Source organism: Spinacia oleracea, chromosome 5 (genome assembly GCF_020520425.1).
Source record: "Spinacia oleracea cultivar Varoflay chromosome 5, BTI_SOV_V1, whole genome shotgun sequence".
Taxonomy (NCBI): Eukaryota; Viridiplantae; Streptophyta; class Magnoliopsida; order Caryophyllales; family Amaranthaceae; genus Spinacia; species Spinacia oleracea.
In genome coordinates this window covers 124,233,248-124,255,130 of record NC_079491.1, presented here as the reverse complement: position 1 = coordinate 124,255,130, position 21,883 = coordinate 124,233,248, and positions in this window count along the sequence as shown.

Genomic DNA, 21,883 nt, shown 5'->3' with positions numbered 1-21,883 from the left:
GGACGACACTTGGAGTCCTAAAAGACTTGTTCTTGTTCGGTTCGGGCGCAGCTAGGGAAGGCACGCAACAAAGAGTATGCATCTAATTATGCTATATGATTATGTGTAAATAATATGTTTCCTGGGTTAATGGTTGTTTCCGCATGATCTATGTAAATGTCATATGTATCATAACCTCACACTGAACTCCATGCCTACTTGGGTATAGAACATCAAACAAACAGAATATCAATAGCCACTTGAAAGTCCTTTGATTATTCCGTTTTCCTTGAAGCACTTGTAAAGACTTCTAAGAGATGTCTATTCTTTAAAAGCTACTTCTAAAGTCCTTAAAGAATACGTGTTCGGATTTTCTAAAGAACTTCGAAAAGCCTCCGGAATTTCCGTTTATGTTTGTTGTTCGCCTCGAAGACTTTCGAGATCTATTTTCTCCCACTTGTCATTATGGAAACGAATCTCCAAAAGGACATTAATTCGAGCAAACAAACATTATGTTCTCAAAAATTCGTGGTAGAAACAATACCCTTGTGTCTCATCACAATGAAACGTATATCTATACTTGGGCCTTAGTTTGTTGAATAACAAACACTAAGCTCCCACTGAGTTTAGGAACTCTCTAGATATATGATGAAAATATATTATGAAATTACTTTTAAATAGCTTTGACGAATTTTGGTTTAGTTTGGTGGTAGTTGAGCATTTTGTTTTAGAAATTATAGGAAAAGTTTTTATGATTCATCATTAATCGAATCAAGTACTAATTGACTTCGATTATTCCAACTAAGATATGCCATATCTTATGGACCTAGATTGTGAATTTTACTACACACACTCATTGATGATAATTCTTGACTTAAGTAATCATCAACATGATCTAACCTAGATCTTTGTGATTTCTTGCCAAGTGGGATTTATACTTCTGAATCTTTGAACTAGCCAAACAGATTCAAACTTATATCACATTGAGTAAATAAACCTATATTCACTCAAATCTGTGTGAAATAATAAAGTCATAAAACCTTTCTTTAGCTTTGAACTCTATCGTCTAGGCGTTTTAACAATAGTTCATATTTTTTGTTACTTTCAACAAGTAAGACTAGCTTGTCTTGAATTGATCTAGAAATCAATCAACTTTCAAAAGTCCATCAAAATAGAGCTTATGAATGTTAACTTGTTGATATGGTCTAAGCAACAATGCCAAAGATTAGTGGAACTCAAATCAAGGGTTTGATTTGAACCTAGTAAAGTTTTTATTGTTAAAGAGTTATTTGTTTTAATCAAGCATATTGACTCAACCCGTAAATGACCATTTCATTCAAATAAACAAACAAACATTGTTTTTGTTCTTCTGAATGTGAGTCTTTCTGTGTTTGAAACAGGAATTTAGGTATGCCGATTAGGGAACAAAATAGCCATTAAGTTCCAGCCTTTGAAAGGACTTAAAACAAACTAGATGACCCTACAACTAATGTAGCATTGCCATGCTTCATTTCCCATTTGTAGGTCATTAGTGTATCCTAGCTTCCATTGTTTGAGTTATTACCTGAAGTAAGAACCTCAAGCGGTATATGATACCAAGGAAGTTTGATTTCTAGGTCACTTCTCTTTAAATATTAACTTTTAGGTAGAAACGGAATTGTAAATTCCTTTCACTTGTTCCTTGTTTTCCTATTTCTTGTACCCTTTCTTATAGTCTTAAGAATTGAATTCTTTAGTGTTGACTTTTATACTTTGTTAGACATGTCCAATGTCACTCCAACAAGGTTCTTACCATTTATGTTGAATATTCTTTTTCAACTAGATGATCTTACCAGAAGCTTCTAAAGTTCTCTAAGCATCGATCTATTCGAATGTCTAGGGACTAGACTCATTCGAGAATTAAATGGACAGAGATATTAGGTTGTTAACCATTGGTAAGGCTGAGCGTTTAAACTCAATGCTTTATGATCTCAAAACTACATTGTATTTTGAATTCACAAGCACCAATCGGTTCGTCATTCGACTTTGATACTCGAAAACAACCATAAAAGTCGATATAAGAAACGTACATTTTAAATTGCTCACTTTCTCTCATTTCCGTGAATTGTTCTTGGATTCACTACCAATCGAGGAAATTTATTGTTACCTTTCTAAAAGGATTTATTGCAGTGCAAGATATTTAATTATAAACAATAATTAAAACATACATTAAAGCATGCAAAGTCTAAACATTTATCATGACTAATAACTTGAAAATTAAAGCAATTATGCAATTTGAACAAGTTATTGGCATTTTATTCGAATTTATTTTTCCGGCAGGTGTGAATAAAATGATTCCAAGATCCTTAAACCATTGAAGAATTAAGCACAGTTTGTCGACTCAATCCTAAAACATTTTAGGTAAGCAAAAACCTTTTGCTAATAGTCTAGAAACTATTCTTGGTTGATAGGCACGTCTAAGAACTTATTAGGTAAACCTATCGATTTTGCCACGACATAAAAGGACTCCTTACTTATATCGTTGAGTTTCACCAAAACTAACATGTACTCACAATTATTTGTGTACCTTGCCCCTTTAGGACCAATAAGTAACACCTCGCTGAGCGAAAACTATTACTAGATTGATGTAAAGGATATCCAAGCAAGTGTATATTTTGGCATGGCACCTTTTAACTCAATTTTTTAAGTTTTGAACTTAAGGCTCTTACTATGTTGGTTAGATTTTAAGTGAACTAAAATCCTTAATCATGCAACATAATCAAGCCACAATCTCATACATAATTAAGACATATTTAAAGCAATAAATAACTTAAAGCATGCATAAGATAAATGTGATCTAGTATGGCCCGACTTCATCTTGAAGCTTCAACTTCAAAGTCTGTCTCGAAAATCTCCGTGGGAGGCACCATTTTCTTCAAATAGGATAAGCTATAATTAAACTAATTACAACTATTTGATGGTACGCAGACCATATTTGAATTGAAAAACAATTTTGGTACTTTAGACCAATTACATTCAAATTAATGGTACGCAGACCATATTTTCTATCCTATTTGGGCCATACTAGTCACTTCATAACCTGCAAAACAGTACATATATACAATATATACCATTCACCCATTCATTATCATGAATGGCCCACATAGCTGGTTAGTAAAACACGTTATGCATCACATAAATATTTGCAGCAATTAATCAAGGGCACCAATAATCTACAAATTATTCAGTCCTTATTAATTCTAATCAAGTTGTTTTAACCTTAAGGATTTGTAAACCTAATCAAGAGTTTATGACTAAAAGGGCTCCCACTTAAACCAATAAATTCATATGCTTTACTAATTTTAAACATAAAAATGTATTTCTAGTCTAACCGGAAACATACAAATTTAATTAAAATTTAAAGCTCATATAAATTTATAATTGAATCCACAAATTTAATTTATTTTCGGTCGTATTTAAATAAATTCATGATTTTAATTTTAGTAAAATAATTAGAATAAATGAAATTTATTATAATTATAATATTCAAAATTAAAATCCAAGAAAATAATTTAAATTATTAATTTTAAAATTAATTAAAATTACGTAAACTGAAAATTTCAAATTCAAATTTTAAAACGATCTAATCGTAACTCAAAGCACGCACCATCACCACGCAACGCACGGCCATAGGCCACACGCACGCAGCCATCGCTGGCCATGTGCGCGCAGCCTATGTGCTGCGTCGCATCTGCTGCTGCTCACCATCGCAAGGCGCGCGCCAGCGCTCGTCGCAACACACTCGCTGCTCTCCATCGCTGGGCGAAGCGCTCGTCGCACGCGAGCTTGCGCTCGTTGCGCGCGGCAGTTGCGTCGTGGCGCAGCTCGCTTGCTGCCCACACTCGACTGTCGCTGCCTTGCTCTCGCCCTTGCCCACTCGCTCGTCGCACACAGCACACGACACAAGGAAGGGTGGCTGCCTTGTGCTCGTGCACCATGGCCTTGCTCATTGCATTCGTACCGCATGGGCGACGAGCTCCCTTGCTCGTCGTCGCATGCCCGCACTATACAACACCCCTTAAGGGTAACACGTAGTGTCCATTGCTTTGTGCGTGCAAGTTATATGAGCGAATCGCATAAAAATTAAAAAATTTATTTTCAAAATTAATGACACATTAATAAATCATATTAATTTCATAATTTTAGGGCGAAAAATCGAAAATTTATTAATTAATTGATTTCCGATTAACATGGATTCAAGTCTAGGTCATAAAAATTTAAAATTTAACACAAATTTACAATTTTTATGGTGGTTTTTAATCATAGGTATCTAATTAAATTACTAGCTAATTATGAAAATCAAATTAATTCTAAATTATTCCAATTTTCAACAAATTAATCATAATTACAAATTAGATTGCATAATTAACAAGGCTAGGCATTCAAACTTGTTAAACATATACAGTAGGTCAATCAAAAATTCAAGATTTAACAACAAAAATCGCAAATATTTAATTTAACATCTTAAATTTACGAAATTTTGCGTTCGAAAAACTAAAACCTCCGAAAAGTCATAGTTAGGCTTCGAATTTGAGAATTTGAGAATGCCTTTTACATGCGGTATTGACACAAAAATCAATCGATTTGGATGAGTAATGAAGAAACTGCCGAAAAACTGCGTACATATAATTAAATAAACGCAATTTGCAATTAATTAACAATTACGAAAATTAATCACCCCTTTTAATTCTTGCAAATTTGTAATATTTAACCATGTTTATGCAATTTAGATTATGAAAATAATAAGAGGCTCGTGATACCACTGTTAGGTTATGATTCATATGACAATACATAAATCATGCGGAAAAACCATAAAGCCAGGAAAGCATATTATTTACACATAATCATTTAGCATAGTATAGATGCATACACTTTGTAGCGTGCCTTCCCTAGCTGCGCCCGAACCGAACAAGAACAAGTCTTTTAGGACTCCAAGTGTCGTCCCTCCGTAGATAGTCCACAGTACGTCCGGATCCGCCTCAAGATTGACCAACTAGAATCGCCCTTGAGGTGCTTAGGAATTTTCGGCTATTATTGTGCAAGAGAGTGGCTGAATATTTCTTTGAAAACTTACCCTTTTGAATACTTCAATCGTGCGTATAAATTATGACCCTAGGCCCTTATTTATAGAGGTTTGGAAAGGGAATTGGAATCCTAGTAGGATTCGATTTAATTAAACATAGAATCCTACAAGGACTCTAATTAATTAAATAATCCTAATAGGAATAGGAATTTAATCACACACCAAATCCTAATAGATTTAGGAATTATGCATGGACACAAACACACACACCCACGGAGCCACGAGGGCGCCCGCACGCGTGCGCTCGGCCCACGCAGCCCACCCTGGGCAGCCTTGCCTTGGCGCGCTGGGCCTGCCTTGCGGTGGGCCTGGCGCTGCCTTGGGCTGGGCGTTGGCGCGCGTCCTTGCTTGCTGGGCGATGGCCTGGCTTCGTGCTGGGCCTTCGTCCGGCAGGCCTCGTCCGATGCTTATTCGTACGATACACTTCCGATTAAATTCCCGGTTCCGGAATTCATTTCCGATACGAACAATAATTAATATTTCCGATTCCGGAATTATTTTCCGTTTCGAACAAATATTTAATATTTCCGTTTCCGGAATTATTTTCCGATTCCGATAATATTTCCGATTCTGACAATATTTCCGTTTCCGGCAATATTTCCGATTCCGGCAATATTTCCATTTCCGATAATATTTTCCGATACGTACCATGTTTCCGTTTCCGGCAACATCTACGACTTGGATAATATTTATATTTCCGATACGATCCATATTTCCGTTTCCGGCAATATCATCGTTTCCGGAGTATTCATTTCTTGCTTGTGAAGATCTCAGCTCCCACTGAAACCAAGATCCGTCGATTCCGAATATCCATAGATAGAGTATTTAATGCCATTAAATACTTGATCCGTTTACGTACTATTTGTGTGACCCTACGGGTTCAGTCCAGAGTAAGCTGTGGATTAATATCATTAATTCCACTTGAACTGAAGCGGCCTCTAGCTAGGCATTCAGCTCACTTGATCTCACTGAATTATTAACTTGTTAATTAATACTGAACCGCATTTATTAGACTTAACATTGAATGCATACTTGAACCAAGGGCATTATTTCCTTCAGAATACTCATGAAACGATGATATTTCCGGAAACAGAAATATGGATCGTATCGGAAAATATAAATATTATCCAAGTCGTAGATGTTGCCGGAAACGGAAACATGGTACGTATCGGAAAATATTATCGGAAATGGAAATATTGCCGGAATCGGAAATATTGCCGGAAACGGAAATATTGTCAGAATCGGAAATATTATCGGAATCGGAAAATAATTCCGGAAACGGAAATATTAAATATTTGTTCGAAACGGAAAATAATTCTGGAATCGAAAATATTAAATATTATTCGTATCGAAAATGAATTCCGGAATCGGGAATTTAATCGGAAGCGTATCGTACGAATTAGCATCGGACGAGACTTGCTAGACGAAGGCCCAGCACGAAGCCAGGCCCTCGCCCAGCAAGCCACACGCTTCAACACACACGCCAAAGCCTCGCCAGGCCCAGCGCAAAGCCAGGCCCAGCAAGGCATGGCGCGCGCGGAACAAGTGGGCTGCGACGGACATGGGCTGCGAGCAAGAGCAGCTCGCGTGGGCCGCGAGGCTTGCGCGGGCTGTGCTCGTGCTCGTGTGCGATTGTGTGCAATACGAATTTTAAAGCTATTAGAATTCGTTCTATGAATAAATCCTAAACCTAGTAGATAGAATTTATTTAATAGAGTCATAACAGGATTCTAATTAAACTAAATTGGTATTCTAATAGAATTCTAAGTCTTTTTCCATAATCCTATAAATATGTGCCTAGGGTCACAAATTTACATAAAAAAATTTCAAGTATTCAAAACTAGGATTTTTAAGCAGAAAAATCAACCATATTTCTTGCCCTATTAGCCGAAAATTTATAGAACCTTAAGGGCGATTCTAGTTGGTCAATCTTAAGGCGGATCCGGACGTGCTGTGGACTATCTACGGAGGGACGCCACTTGGAGTCCTAAAGACTTGTTCTTGTTCGGTTCGGGCGCAACTAGGGAGGGCACGCTACAAAGTGTATGCATCTAAATTATGCTATATGATTATGTGCAATTAATATGTATCCTGGCATCTAGGTTTTCCGCATGATTTATGTTTTTCATATGTATCATAACCTAACAGTGGTATCACGAGCCTATTATTATTTGCATAATCTATAAATTGCTGAACATGATTAAATTTTAAAAATTTGCAAAGAATTAAAAGGGGTGATTAATTTTCGTAATTGTTAATTAATTGCAAATTGCGTTTATTTAATTATATGTACGCAGTTTTTCGGCAGTTTCTTCGTTACTCATCCAAATCGAGTGATTTTTGTGTCAATTCCGCATGTAAAAGGCATTCTAAAATTTTGACAAAAAGACTGTTTTTCGTCCGAACCCAGAATTCCCAAATTCGAAGCCTAACTATGACTTTTCGGAGGTTTTAGTTTTTCGAACGCAAAAGTTTGTATATTTAAGATGTTAAATTGAATATTTGCAATCCTTGTTGTTAAATCTTGAATATTTGATTGACCTACTGTATATGTTTAACAATTTGAATGCCTATACTTGTTAATTATACAACCTAATTTGTAATTATGATTAATTTGTTGAAATTCCAATAATTTAGAATTGATTTGATTTTCATTATTAATTAATGATTTAATTAGGTACCCATTGTTGTGGGAACTTTTACGGTGCTGATGTGGCACGCGCTCCTCAGAGGTATCAAGTATGACTTGGCACGAACTTCTGGCAACCTGCAAAACAAGAATATTCCCGTAGGAATATTCCCTCCGATGCTTAAGTAAGTATAAGCTAGAGAGATAAGTAATTTGTAGAGAGAAGGCAGAGCAAAGACAAGTTTGTTGTGGTTGGGCAAGAAAATCAATGCCCTTTACCTTGGGATCTGAGCTATTTATAGTGCTAGGGTTCCTTGGGGACTGCACCCTCAACCCTAACTTTGGGACACGTGCCCCTTGAGGATTTAGGACACGTGGCCTTTGGCCTGCAATGATGGGGCTCCCATATTTGGACCGGCTTTTAAAGACAATGGCTTTGCCCAATGGGGCTCTGTCTTTAATCTGGTGGAGTAGCAGGACTTTGGGCCTTCTTTCCAGGCCTGGGCCCATCTGATCAGTATGAGTCGTAGGCTGCCTCTTTGGGCTTTGTGGGAGATTTGTTCAAGCATATTGATCAGAACTTTTCTGAAATGGAGGATCTTTCCAAGAAGATAAAGGAGAAAGAGGCTGAGTTTTCTCGTCTGGAGACTCAGTTTAAAGAGTTGGAGGTTCAACTGGAGGCGGCTAGCAAGGAAGTCGATTCGTCACAGAGCGTCCTCGCCCAGTCGGCCATGCTGGGTGAGAAATCGATCCGAAGGGGTATGGAGCTTGCATGGAATGCTGAATTTGCAAGTGAACGTCCCTTCAGCTGGTTTGAGAAGTTTCTCACCTATCAGATTGAGGTGGAGAAGGCTCAAAGGGAAGGATGCACCCCTCCTGAGTTCGTGCCCAGCGAGGATGAGGAATGAGTTCCTACGCGTCTTTGTTTTTATTAATGTGTTTTTGCTTTTTTTTTTTTTGCACATGTTCTTTTGACGCCCTGCTTGGTGGCTTTTGTGCATAATTCTTGTAATTATGGCTAACTTTTTTGGAATGACATGATGCCCTTTTGAACGTCTTATTGCTTTTTAGCTTTCATCATATTTTTTTTTCATGATTACGTCCGACGCCCCCCATTTGAGTCGTCAGATGTCTGCCCTGGTCTTTTTGCCAAGGTCTTTTGCTACTTTATATAGCTGTGTTAGGAATGTGTAACCCCTGTGTTCTAGGTGATCAGCCTAGTGAGGGTGCTAGTCTGGGCCACTTCTTAGGCCTTTAAACGACTAGTCTTTTTGGGAGAGCATTAGTTTGCATTTCTCCGAGAGTTTTGATGACATTCTTTTCAGAAGGATTTCTCAGCAAGACCGGCTTGCAGTGAATTTTTCATTTAATGTTTAAAACATGCTACACGGTGCATCTAGGCTCTAGACGTCTTTACAATGCATATAATCTAGACAAGTGTCAATCTAGAAAAAGTACTTCTTGAGGTTATCCGCATTCCAAGTACGCAAAATCGGACGTCCCTGCATGTCTTGGATCCGGTATGTTCCGTCTCGAACCTCCTCGTAAATCTTATACGGACCTTCCCAAGTAGGGGTGAGTTTCCCTTGTTCATTGGCGCGTCCGACGGCTTCCATTTTTCTAAGCACAAAATCTCCAACTTTAAGTATTCTTCTAGAAACCCTTTTGTTGTATTCCCTTGTAATGCGGAGTTTGTATAGTTGTTGTCGTAGAGCCGCATTCCCTCTGGTTTCTGGTAAGAAATCCAAGGCCGCCTTCATCATTTCCCAATTGGCATCTTCATTAAACAATATGACGCGCAGGGTGGGTTCGCACATTTCAATGGGTAGGACATCTTCAGCCCCATAGGCTAACAAGAATGGTGTTTCTCCTGTGGAGTTTTTTGCCGTGGTCCGTATAGACCATAAAACATTGGGTAACTCGTCGGCCCATAAACCCTTTGCCTCATCAAGCTTCTTCTTCATCCCTTCAGAGATTATCTTGTTGAATGCCTCTACTTGTCCGTTAGCTTGGGGGCGTCCTACTGACGCAAAACATGCTGTGATACCATGGTCGGTCAACCACTCTTCTAATTTAGGCGTCTTGAATTGTGGCCCATTGTCGAAGACGATAGACTGAGGTACGCCAAATCTTGTGATTATGTTTTTCCATATGAATGCTCTTACATCCTGTGTTTTAGTGTTCTTTAAGGCCTCAGCTTCTACCCATTTAGTGAAGTAATCGACGGCTACTATTACATAACGCAGTCCTCCTGGCGCCGTCGTATAGGGTTCTAATAAGTCCATCCCCCATTTGGAAAAGGGTATAGGGCTGGTGATTGGCGTCAGTTTCTGTGCTGGTCGTCGAATTAGGTGAGCAAATCGTTGGCATTTATCACAACGCTTGACCATATTGAGGGTGTCTTCTTTGAGAGTGGGCCAATATTATCCAGTTCTTAAAGTTTTTTCGGCCAGGGCCCTCCCTCCTATGTGGGAGCTGCATAATCCCTGATGAAGATCTTCCAGTACCTCTTGCCCCTTCTCGGGGGTTACGCAGCGGAGAAGTGGCCGTGAGAAGGCTTTTTTGTATAGTGTTCCATTCCATATCTCAAACCATGTACATTTCTTTTGTAATCTTTCTGCCTGCTTGGGATCATCAGGGAGTACTCCATTCATTTTGAAGTTGACAATGTCATCCATCCAAGTGGTTGTTCGACCCAAGATGTCTATTCTCGAGGCGTCAATTCTTTTGGACTGTTTTACCTCCCATAATACATGACGTGGCGTGTCGCGGGATGCTGAGCTTGCCAGTTTAGATAAAGTGTCTGCCTTGTTGTTTTCAGACCGGGGGATGTGTTTTACTTCAAAGTTAGACAACTGTTGGGCTTCTTGGCGGACTTTTTCCAAATATCTTATCATGGCCTCGTCCTTAGCCTCATACTCTCCTTTGACCTGACTGACAATTAATTGCGAGTCAGACAAAACAAGGACGTCTGCTGCCCCTGCGGCTCTGCTCATCTGAATTCCACATATCAGGGCTTCGTATTCGGCTTTGTTGTTTGACGCCTGAAAGTTGAATCGCATTGCATATTCATAGATATCTCCTTCTGGTGACTCACAGATAATGCCAGCTCCTGACCCGTTCTGAGTAGCAGAGCCGTCCACATGCACTATCCACTGAGTTTTTTCATTCTTCAAATAGGGTGACTTGGTCAGTTCCGCGATGAAGTCAGCAAATGCCTGTCCCTTTATTGCCTTCCTTGGTTTATACGAGATATCAAACGCGTGAAGCTCAATTGCCCAATTGAGCATTCTTCCTGACGCTTCAAGGTTGGTGAAAGGTCGTTTAAGCGGTTGATCCGTGTATACTACCAATCGATGGGCCAGGAAATATGGACGAAGCTTCTTACTAGCCAAGAACAGAGAAAAACCAAATTTTTCGACCGTTGGATATTTGAGTTCAGCATTCTGCAACATGTGACTGACAAAGTACACAGGTAGTTGCGTTCCCTCCCTCTCTGTAAGCAAGACGGCGCTTAGCGCGTATTCTGAGATGGCAAGATACAGATACAAAACTTCCCCCAAGAGAGGGCTGACCAGCCGTGGCAAGGTGTGCAGATGTTCTTTTAGGCGGAGGAAGGCAGCCTCAGCTTGCGTCGTCCAATCAAACTGGGTTCCCTTTTTGATGGTACTGAAAAAGTAGTGACACTTGTCTCCAGCTCTAGATAAGAATCGTCCCAAGGCGGCGAGACACCCAGTGAGGCGTTGCACTTCTTTAACCATCTTTGGCGACGTCATATCAATGACCGCTTGCACTTTGTCCGGATTTTCTTCAATGCCCCTTTCGTCAATCAGGAAGCCAAGGAACTTGCCAGAAGATACCCCAAATATGCACTTCTTGGGATTGAGTCTCATCTGGTATGTCCTGATGGTTTCAAAGGTTTCTCTTAAGTCGTCAAGGTGATCCTTCTTCTGCTTGCTTTTTACAATCATGTCGTAAATATAGGCTTCTATATTCCTCCCTAGCTGCTTTACGAAAACTGTGTTTATCAACCGTTGAAAGGTAGCAGGGGCATTTTTTAAACCGAACGGCATTACTTTGTAGCAGTACAATCCTTGTTCCGTGACGAAAGACGTCTTCTCCTGATCTTCGGGCCATAATGGAATTTGGTGGAATCCGGAGTAGGCGTCCATGAAGCTCATCATGGCATGTCCAGCGGTAGAGTCGACGAGTCGGTCTATCTTCGGCAGTGGGAAGCTGTCTTTAGGGCATGCTTTATTGAAATCAGTGTAATCAACGCACATTCTCCACGTCTTATTGGGCTTGGGTACCAGGACTACGTTGGCTACCCAGTCTGAGTACTGGCATGGGCGTATGAAGCCTGCATCCATTAGTTTCTTGACCTCGGCAGCGGCGGTCAAATTTCTTGCTTCTCCATGATTCCTTTTCTTTTGTCGTACTGGCTTCACAGTACTGTCCACATTCAACTTATGCACGGCCACCGCCGGGTCTATACCGGGCATCTCCTCTACCGTGAAGGCAAATATCTCCTTATATTCTTGGAGTAGTTGCACTAATGCTGCTGACATGGGGTCGACAGGGTGGAGCCCAATGGGAACTGTTCGAGACGGATCCGCTAAGTACAGAATTACATCATAAAGTGCTCCCACTGGCTCAGGTCGTCTTTCTGCATTGCGCTCTGTCGGAATTTTCCGGGTTTTACGGCGACTCGTTGGAGGTTTGGTTTGTTCCTTTCCCTTTGGAGAAGCTCCCCAGGCCGTTGGCTCCAACGTCTACAAGTAACAATCCCTGGCCAACTGTTGATTTCCATAGAGAGATCCAACGCGTCCGTTGCTTCCGACAAATTTTACCAATAGTAAATGAGGGACGATCACAGCTTTTAGGTCGTTGAGTGTTGGACGACCAAGTATGATGTTGAATGTGGTGAGATTTGCCACTATTATAAACCTGATGGCAACTTCTTTGACTACTGGGGGAATTCCAAAAGAAACCGGCAGCAAAATGGAACCAACTGGACGAACGATGCTCCCCCCGAATCCTACCAAGGGCCCATAAACTTGTTCTATGTCTCCTGGATTGTGCCTTAATTTCCGCAGGCATTGCAGACTGATTATGTCAGACGAGCTTCCCGTATCCACCAGTACTCTCTTTACCTTAAGATTAGCCACCTTAACCTCAATAACCAGAGGATCATCATCATATGGTGCGGCCGCCCTTCTATAGTCGTCTTCGGAAATTTCTACAGAGGGTAGTTTCTTCTGTGCTGGGCGAAGATGAGGTGAGCCTTTTTGTCGTCCCTCCTTACATGGTTCTCCTGCCGCTATTCCTCCTGATATTACCATAATTCTTTCATTCGCGTACTTAGAGGTGGGGCTCGCTTCTTCATGTGCGTCCTCTAGATGGACGTACTGGCGAAGGTGTCCTTCAGCCACGCGATCAGTTAATATCTTCCTCAACATCCGGCAACTTTGAGTGTCATGCCCTTCGTCGTTGTGAAAAGCACAGAAAGGTACTTGTTGGCAGGAGGTGGACGATCGTCGGGGAGACGGTTCTATTCCCAGACTTGGTCCTTCCGCAAGGAGGATCTCGCCAAGGGTCGTATTGAACTTAAAGGGACCTCTAGAGGACGTCCTCCTTCGCCCCCTTTTTTCTTCGGAGTCACAGCCATTCTTCCTTCGGGCGACGCTCTCATGCTGTCTTACAGGAGCCTCTAGAGAGTAACGGTCCACATTTTTCTTCTGCAAGATTCGTCTCGTCCTTCTTCCTGGACGAACCTCCTTGACATGCCGACTAGCTTCCTCCAGGTTGCGCCTCCTCATAGACGAGCCAGAATCTTCTGACAGAAACTCTACCATCCTACCATTATCGTGCTTAAGATTGACTCCGTGAGGACCATCCAGCAAGGGTCGAATAGGAATGACGGCCGCAGGCTGGCTAGCTGACGTGTCACATTGAGTGTTGGACCCGTCCTTAAACACTCCTTTTCTGGATGGGAGTTCTGATTTACCCTTGGTTTTTCCGCAGTCAGTTTGAAGTTCAGCCATGACACTGTACCTCCCCACAGACGGCGCCAAATGTTGTGGGAACTTTTACGGTGCTGATGTGGCACGCGCTCCTCGGAAGTATCAAGTATGACTTGGCACGAACTTCTGGCAACCTGCAAAACAAGAATATTCCCGTAGGAATATTCCCTCCGATGCTTAAGTAAGTATAAGCTAGAGAGATAAGTAATTTGTAGAGAGAAGGCAGAGCAAAGACAAGTTTGTTGTGGTTGGGCAAGAAAATCAATGCCCTTTACCTTGGGATCTGAGCTATTTATAGTGCTAGGGTTCCTTGGGGACTGCACCCTCAACCCTAACTTTGGGACACGTGCCCCTTGGGGATTTAGGACACGTGGCCTTTGGCCTGCAATGATGGGCCTCCCATATTTGGACCGGCTTTTAAAGACAATGGCTTTGCCCAATGGGGCTCTGTCTTTAATCTGGTGGAGTAGCAGGACTTTGGGCCTTCTTTCCAGGCCTGGGCCCATCTGATCAGTATGAGTCGTAGGCTGCCTCTTTGGGCTTTGTGGGAGATTTGTTCAAGCCCACATCACCCATGATTATAAACCACCATAAAAATTGTTAATTTATGATAAATTTTAAATTTTTATGACCTAGATTTGAATCCATGTTAATCGGAAATTAATTGATTAATAAATTTTCGATTTTTCGCCCTAAAATTATGAAAATAATATGATTTATTATTTTGTCATTAATTTTAAATTAAAAGTTTTAATTTTATAAAATTCGCTCATAAATGTTGCACGCACAATGCAATGGACGCTACGTGTTACCCTTAAGGGGTGTTGTATAGTGCGGGTACGCGACGACGAGCAAGGGAGCTCGTCGCCCATGTGGTACGAATGCAGCGAGCAACGAGCGTGGCATGCACAAGGCAATGGCTGCCTAGGGGCTGTGTGCTACGCGTGTGGGGCGATGGGGCGATGGGCAAGCAAGTGCAGCGAGCAAGGCAAGCACGCGTGGGCAGCGATGGATGCTGCGCCGCAACGTGCGTTGCCTCGCCCAGCAGCACGCCAAGGCAGTAGCTAAGGCAGCGACAAGCGCAGCACAACGTGCACGCGGGCAGCGTTGGCTGGCCTGTCCAGCAAGCGTTGCCCAGCAGCGCGCCAAGGCGATGGGCGAGTGGGCTGCGCGCAAGCGTGGCTCATTGGGCCTGAGGCATTGGTGCGTTGTTGCTTGGGCTTTGCGGTACGATCAATCGAGTGATAAGGGGTTTGTTTCTTGTTGGACTTGACGAGGCATGGGCGCAAGCCCATGGCCTTGTCTTGACCCGATTGGTTCGTTTTAATTTTAATTTGAAATTTTCAGTTCGGAAATAATTTTAATTAACTTTAAAATTAATAATTTAAATTGTTTTCTCGGATTTTAATTTTGAATATTATAATTATTATAAAATTTTAATTTATACTAATTATTTTACTAAAATTAAACCTTGAATTAATTTAAATTCGTTTAATTCAACTGAAAATAAATTAATTGGATTCGATTACAATTTTATATGAGCTTTAAATTTTAATTAAATTTGTATGTTTCCGGTTAGACTAGAAATACATTTTTATGCTTAAAATTAGTAAAGCATATAAAGTTATTGGTTTAAGTGGGAGCCTTTAGTCATAAACTCTTGATTAGGTCTACAAATCCTTTAAGGTTAAACAACTTGATTGGAATTAATAAGGACTGAATAATTGGTAGATTATTGGTGCCCTTGATTAATTGCTGCAAATATTTATGTGATGCATAACGTGTTTTACTAACCAGCTATGTGAGCCATTCATGATAATGAATGGATGAATGGTATATATTGTATATGTACTGTTTTGCAGGTTATGAAGTGACTAGTATGGCCCAAATAGGATAGAAAATATGGTCTGCATACCATTAATTTGAATGTAATTAGTCTAATGCACCAAAGTTTGTTTTTCAATTCAAATATGGTCTGCGTACCATCAAATAGTTGTAATTATTTTAATTATAGCTTATCCTATTTGAAGAAAATGGCGCCTCCCACGGTGAAATTCAAGACGGAGTTTCAAATCCATTTTCAAGACGGACTTTGAAGTTGAAGCTTCAAGATGAAGTCGGGCCATACTAGATCACATTTATCTTATGCATGCTTTAAGTTATTTATTGCTTTTAAATATGTCTTAAATATGCATGAGATTGTGGCTTGATTATGTTGCATGAATAAGGATTTTAGTTCACTTAAAATCTAACCAACATAGTAAGAGCCTTAAGTTCCAAACTTTAAAATTGAGTTAAAAGGTGTCATGCCAAAATAACACTTACTTGGATAACCTTTACATCAATCTAGTAATAGTTTTACGCTCAGCGAGGTGTTACTTATTGATCCTAAAGGGGTAAGGTACACAAATAATTGTGAGTACATGTTAGTTTTGGTGAAACTCAAAGATATAAGTAAGGAGTCCTTTTATGTCGTGGAAAAATTGATAGGTTTACCTAATAAGCTCTTAGACGTGCCTATTAACCAAGAGTAGTTTCTAGACTATTAGCAAAAGGCTTTTGCTTTTGCTTACCTAAAAGATTTTAGAATTGAGTCTAAATACATAATGTGCTTAATTCTTCAATGGTTTTAGGGTCTTGGAATCATTTTATTCACACCTGCCGGAACACATAACTTGAATAAAATGCTTAATGGACATTAAATTATGCATGCATGCTAGAATTTAAGTTTATTAAGAGAAAATGTGAATTATTATTTATTTGTTTATTCTTTTTCAATTGTAGTTTTAACTATGGCAAACAACAATTCATTCAACATCCGATCAATTCTCGATAAGGAGAAGTTGAACGGGAAAAATTTCCTTAACTGGCAAAGGAACATGCAAATAGTTCTTATGCAGGAAGAAAAGGAGTATGTCCTGGAAGAGGCGATGCCCGAATCCGCGGGCGACGGGGTCACTCAGGCAGCCCTCAATCGTTGGATTGATGCCAACAAGGATGTGAAATGTCTAATGCTTGCAACCATGAGTGCAGATCTATAGAAAACGTTCATCAACTCAGATGCTTTCACGATCATCAGTGAGTTAAAGAACATGTTCCAAGATCTGGCTCGGGTCGAAAGATTCGAGACGCATAGGCAAATTCTTGAGACCAAGCTTAAGAAAGGCGAGCCCGTAAGTCCACATGTTCTCAAAATGATTGGACTCATTGAGAATATGAGTCGGCTGGATAACGGGTATGATCAGTTCAAACTGAACTACAATATGAATAGTCTGGACAAAACGCTCACTGAGCTTCACGGTATGCTGAAGACCGCTAAAAAGACGCTCAAAAGTGATAAGCAAGATGTGCTTATGGTGCGTGGGGGCAAGTTCAAGAAATCTGGTAAGAAGAGGAATGCTAAGAAAGGTGGCAAGAAGGCCAGCCCGACTAAAAAAACTGGCGCCAAGTCTGAAAAGAGGAAGGTCAGTCAACCCACTTCTGAGTCCGAGTGCTTCTACTGTAAGAAGAAGGGGCACTGGAAAAGAGATTGCTTGAAGCTTAAGGAAGATCAGAAGAACGGAACAGTCGTTCCATCTTCAGGTATTTTCGTTATAGACTGTATACTTGCTAATTCAACTTCTTAGGTATTAGATACAGGTTGTGGCTCGCACTTATGTTCCAATCCACAGGGACTAAGAAGAAGTAGAAGGTTAAGCAAGGGTGAAGTCGGACTACGAGTGGGAAATGGAGCACGGATTGCTGCATTAGCTGTAGGAACTTATTATTTGTCGTTGCCCGCTGGGCTAGTTTTGGAACTGGAAGACTGTTTTCATGTTCCAAGTCTTACTAAAAACATCATTTCCGTTTCTTGCTTAGATGCTAAGGGATTTTCCTTTTTAATAAAATACAATAGTTGTTCGTTTTATTTTAAAGATATGTTTTATGGATCTGCTAGATTAGTCAATGGACTTTGTTTATTAGATCACGACAAACAAGTTTATAACATAAATACCAAAAATGCCAAAAAGGATGATTCAGATCTCACCTATCTGTGGCATTGTCGATTAGGCCATATTAACTTTAAAAGCATAGAAAGACTTCAAAAGGAAGGAATTCTAGAACCATTTGACTTAGAGGATTATGGTAAGTGCGAATCATGTTTACTTGGCAAAATGACAAAGCACCTTTCTCTAAAGTTGGAGAAAGAGCAACTGGACTATTGGGTTTAATCCATACAGATGTATGTGGACCAATGAGTACAAATGCTAGAGGTGGTTTCAGCTACTTTATCACTTTCACTGATGACTTCAGTAGATATGGTTATGTCTACCTAATGAAGCATAAATCTGAATCCTTTGATAAATTCAAGGAATTTCAGAGTGAAGTAAAGAATCAATTAGGCAAGAAGATTAAGGCAATGCGGTCTGATAGAGGCGGTGAATATCTGAGCTATGAATTTGATGACCATCTGAAAGAATGTGGAATTCTATCAGAATTGACTCCTCCTGGAACACTACAATGGAGCGATGTGTCGGAACGGAGGAACAATACCTTGCTAGACATGGTTAGATCAATGATGGGTCAGGCCGAACTTCCAATAGAATTTGGGGACATGCACTAAATACAGCTGCACTCACTATAAATAAAGCTCCGTCTAAAGCTGTTGAAAAGACTCCATATGAGTTATGGTTTGGAAAGCCTCCAAATGTGTCTTTTCTTAAGATTTGGGGATGTGAAATGTACGTCAAACGATTAATTTCAGACAAACTTCATCCAAAATCTGACAAATGTATCCTTGTGGGCTATCCAAAGGAAACAAAGGGGTATTACTTCTACAACACATCTGAGAACAAGGTGTTTGTTGCTCGAGATGGTATCTTTTTGGAAAAGGATCACATTTCCAAAAAGACAAGTGGGAGAAAAGTAGACCTCGAAGAAATTCGAGTCGAACAACAAAATCTAGAGAATGCTCAAGATGACATTCAGGATGAAACTCAGAGATCTTTAGAAGTATCTGGTGAGAATCATGGACCATCTAGAAATGTAACCCCGCGTAGATCGCAGAGATATAGATCTCAACCGGAAAGGTACTTAGGTATTTTGACGAACGAGAGCTATGACATTCTATTACTTGAAAGTGATGAACCTGGCGACTTACAAACAAGCTATGACGAGCCCTAGCTCCAAGCAATGGCATGAAGCCATGCAATCTGAATTAGACTCCATGTTTGAAAACCAAGTATGGGATTTGGTCGATTTGCCAGATGGCTACCAAGCCATTGGAAGCAAATGGGTTTTCAAACTGAAAAAGGACAAGGATGGAAAACTTGAAGTTCTCAAAGCTAGATTGGTTGCAAAAGGTTACAGGCAAGTCCACGGTGTGGATTACGATGAAACCTTTTCACCAGTTGCAATGCTAAACTCTATTCGGATAATGTTAGCAATCGCTGCATATTACGATTACGAAATATGGCAGATGGATGTCAAAACCGCTTTCTTAAACGGCGTTTTAACAGAAACTGTGTTTATGACACAGCCTGAGGGTTTTGAGGATCCAAAGAATGCTAAAAAGGTATGCAAGCTAAAGAAATCAATCTACGGATTGAAGCGAGCATCAAGGAGCTGGAATATACGTTTTGATGAAGCAGTCAGTGACTTTGGTTTCATCAAGAACGCAGACGAATCTTGTGTATACAAGAAGGTCAGTGGGAGCAAAATTGCTTTTCTAATATTATATGTCGACGACATATTACTTATCGGAAATTACATTCCTATGTTGAACTCTGTCAAGATTTGGCTTGGGAAATGTTTTTCAATGAAGGATCTAGGAGAAGCACAGTACATACTAGGCATCAAGATTTACAGAGATAGATCTAAAAAGATGATTGGACTTAGTTAGAGCACTTATATCAATAAGGTGCTTGAAAGGTTCAAGATGGCAGACTCCAAGCGAGGCTACCTACCCATGTCTCATGGAATGACTCTAAGCAAGACTCAGTGCCCAAAAACACTTGATGAGCGTAGACGAATGAATGGGATTCCATATGCATCATTGATTGGTTCAATAATGTATGCTATGATATGTACACGCCCGGATGTTGCGTATGCACTCAGTGCTACGAGCAGATACCAGTCAGACCCAGGAGAGGCACATTGGACTGCTGCCAAGAACATTCTGAAGTACCTGAAAAGGCACAAAGATAACTTCCTGGTCTATGGTGGAGATGATGAATTAATTGTTAAAGGCTATACGGACGCCAGTTTCCAAACCGACAAAGATGATTTCAGATCACAGTCTGGGTTTGTCTTTTGCCTCAACGGAGATGCAGTAAGCTGGAAAAGTGCTAAGCAAAGCACCATTGCGGATTCTACAACTGAAGCGGAGTACATTGTTGCACATGAAGCAGCAAAGGAAGCTATATGGCTAAGGAAGTTCATAGGTGAACTTGGTGTAGTCCCCTCCATTAAAGGACCAATAGCCCTATATTGTGATAATAACGGAGCTATTGCACAGGCAAAGGAGCCTAGACACCACCAAAGAGTCAAGCATGTACTTCGTAGATTTCACCTTCTACGAGAGTTCGTTGAAAGAAAAGAAGTCGAGATAAGCAAGATTGGAACTGATGACAACATCTCAGATCCATTGACTAAACCTCTGTCGCAGGCGAAGCACAACTCGCACACTGTAGCTATGGGTATCAAGCATATTGGAGAATGGCTTTGATGACCTTGTTTAATGTTTTAAAGTTTTAGAGTTTAATACTTTGTAAAACATTATTGGTTAATCATTCACAATAAATGAATAGAATTCGTTTTTCCATTTAATTTGTGGTTTATTAAATGATGAGTCCCTTCAATTTGACGATATATTCAAGATAGACTGTTAGGACCAGTCCTGTGACTAAGAAATGTCTATCAAGTGAACTTGAATGTCAAAAGTTGAAAATGGTCCCTGGTCGGAGTTTTCTATAAAGATGGACGCATAGAAAACGTTAGACGACTAGAATGCAAGATGACTAGTAGTTCTGTTTCTTGAACTATGTGGACATGGCAATGTCGTAATCATTTGCATAGATACTTACTTTGGGAAGACTAGTATCAGACAGACCTATGAAACTTTACTGTAAAAGATGAAAATCTGTCATAAGTAAATTTCATTAAAATTATTAGACACTAATCCTCAATACCTGAGTGATTTGAGATTACTTGTTTGAGAACTGGTTACTTTGACGTTGTCAACCGTCGCACCATAAAAGGAGGCCATAAAGGCAACGCTCAGGTAATCACCTATCAAACAAAGTCTAATCTCAAGATCGCAAGATTGGGATTGTCCTCCCATAAATCGGGATGAGATGCTAAAAGTTGTACAAGGCCACTCGGAGAGCTAGAAACTGTAAAATGCATGGCCGTGCTCATATGAATCATAGGCTATGATTATCTGTTTATTTTATCAGTTGAACTCTGAAACCGAGAAACACCTCTAGACATAATAAGGATGACAACTCTTACCTTATGTTCAAGAGGATGCATCGAGCGACAAAGGAATTAGGAAATGCACACTTGTCCCTAAGGACAAGTGGGAGACTGAAGGAAATAATGCCCTTGGTCTAAGTATGAATTTAATGTTAAGTCTAATAAATGCGGTTCAGTATTAATTAACAAGTTAATAATTCGGTGAGATCAAGTGAGCTGAATGCCTAGCTAGAGGCCGCTTCAGTTCAAGTGGAATTAATGATATTAATCCACAGCTTACTCTTGACTAAACCCGTAGGGACACACAAATAGTACGTAAATGGATCAAGTATTTAATGGCATTAAATACTCCATCTATGGATATTCGGAATCGACGGATCTTGGTTTCAGTGGGAGCTGAGATCGTCAAAGGCAAGAAATGAATACTCCGGAAACGATAATATTGCCGGAAACGGAAATATGGATCGTATCGGAAAATATAAATATTATCCAAGTCGTAGATGTTACCGGAAACGGAAACATGGTACGTATCGGAAAATATTATCGGAAATGGAAATATTGCCGGAATCGGAAATATTTCCGGAAACGGAAGGAATCGGAAAATAATTCCGGAAACGGAAATATTAAATATTTGTTCGAAACGGAAATTAATTCCGGAATCGGAAATATTAAATA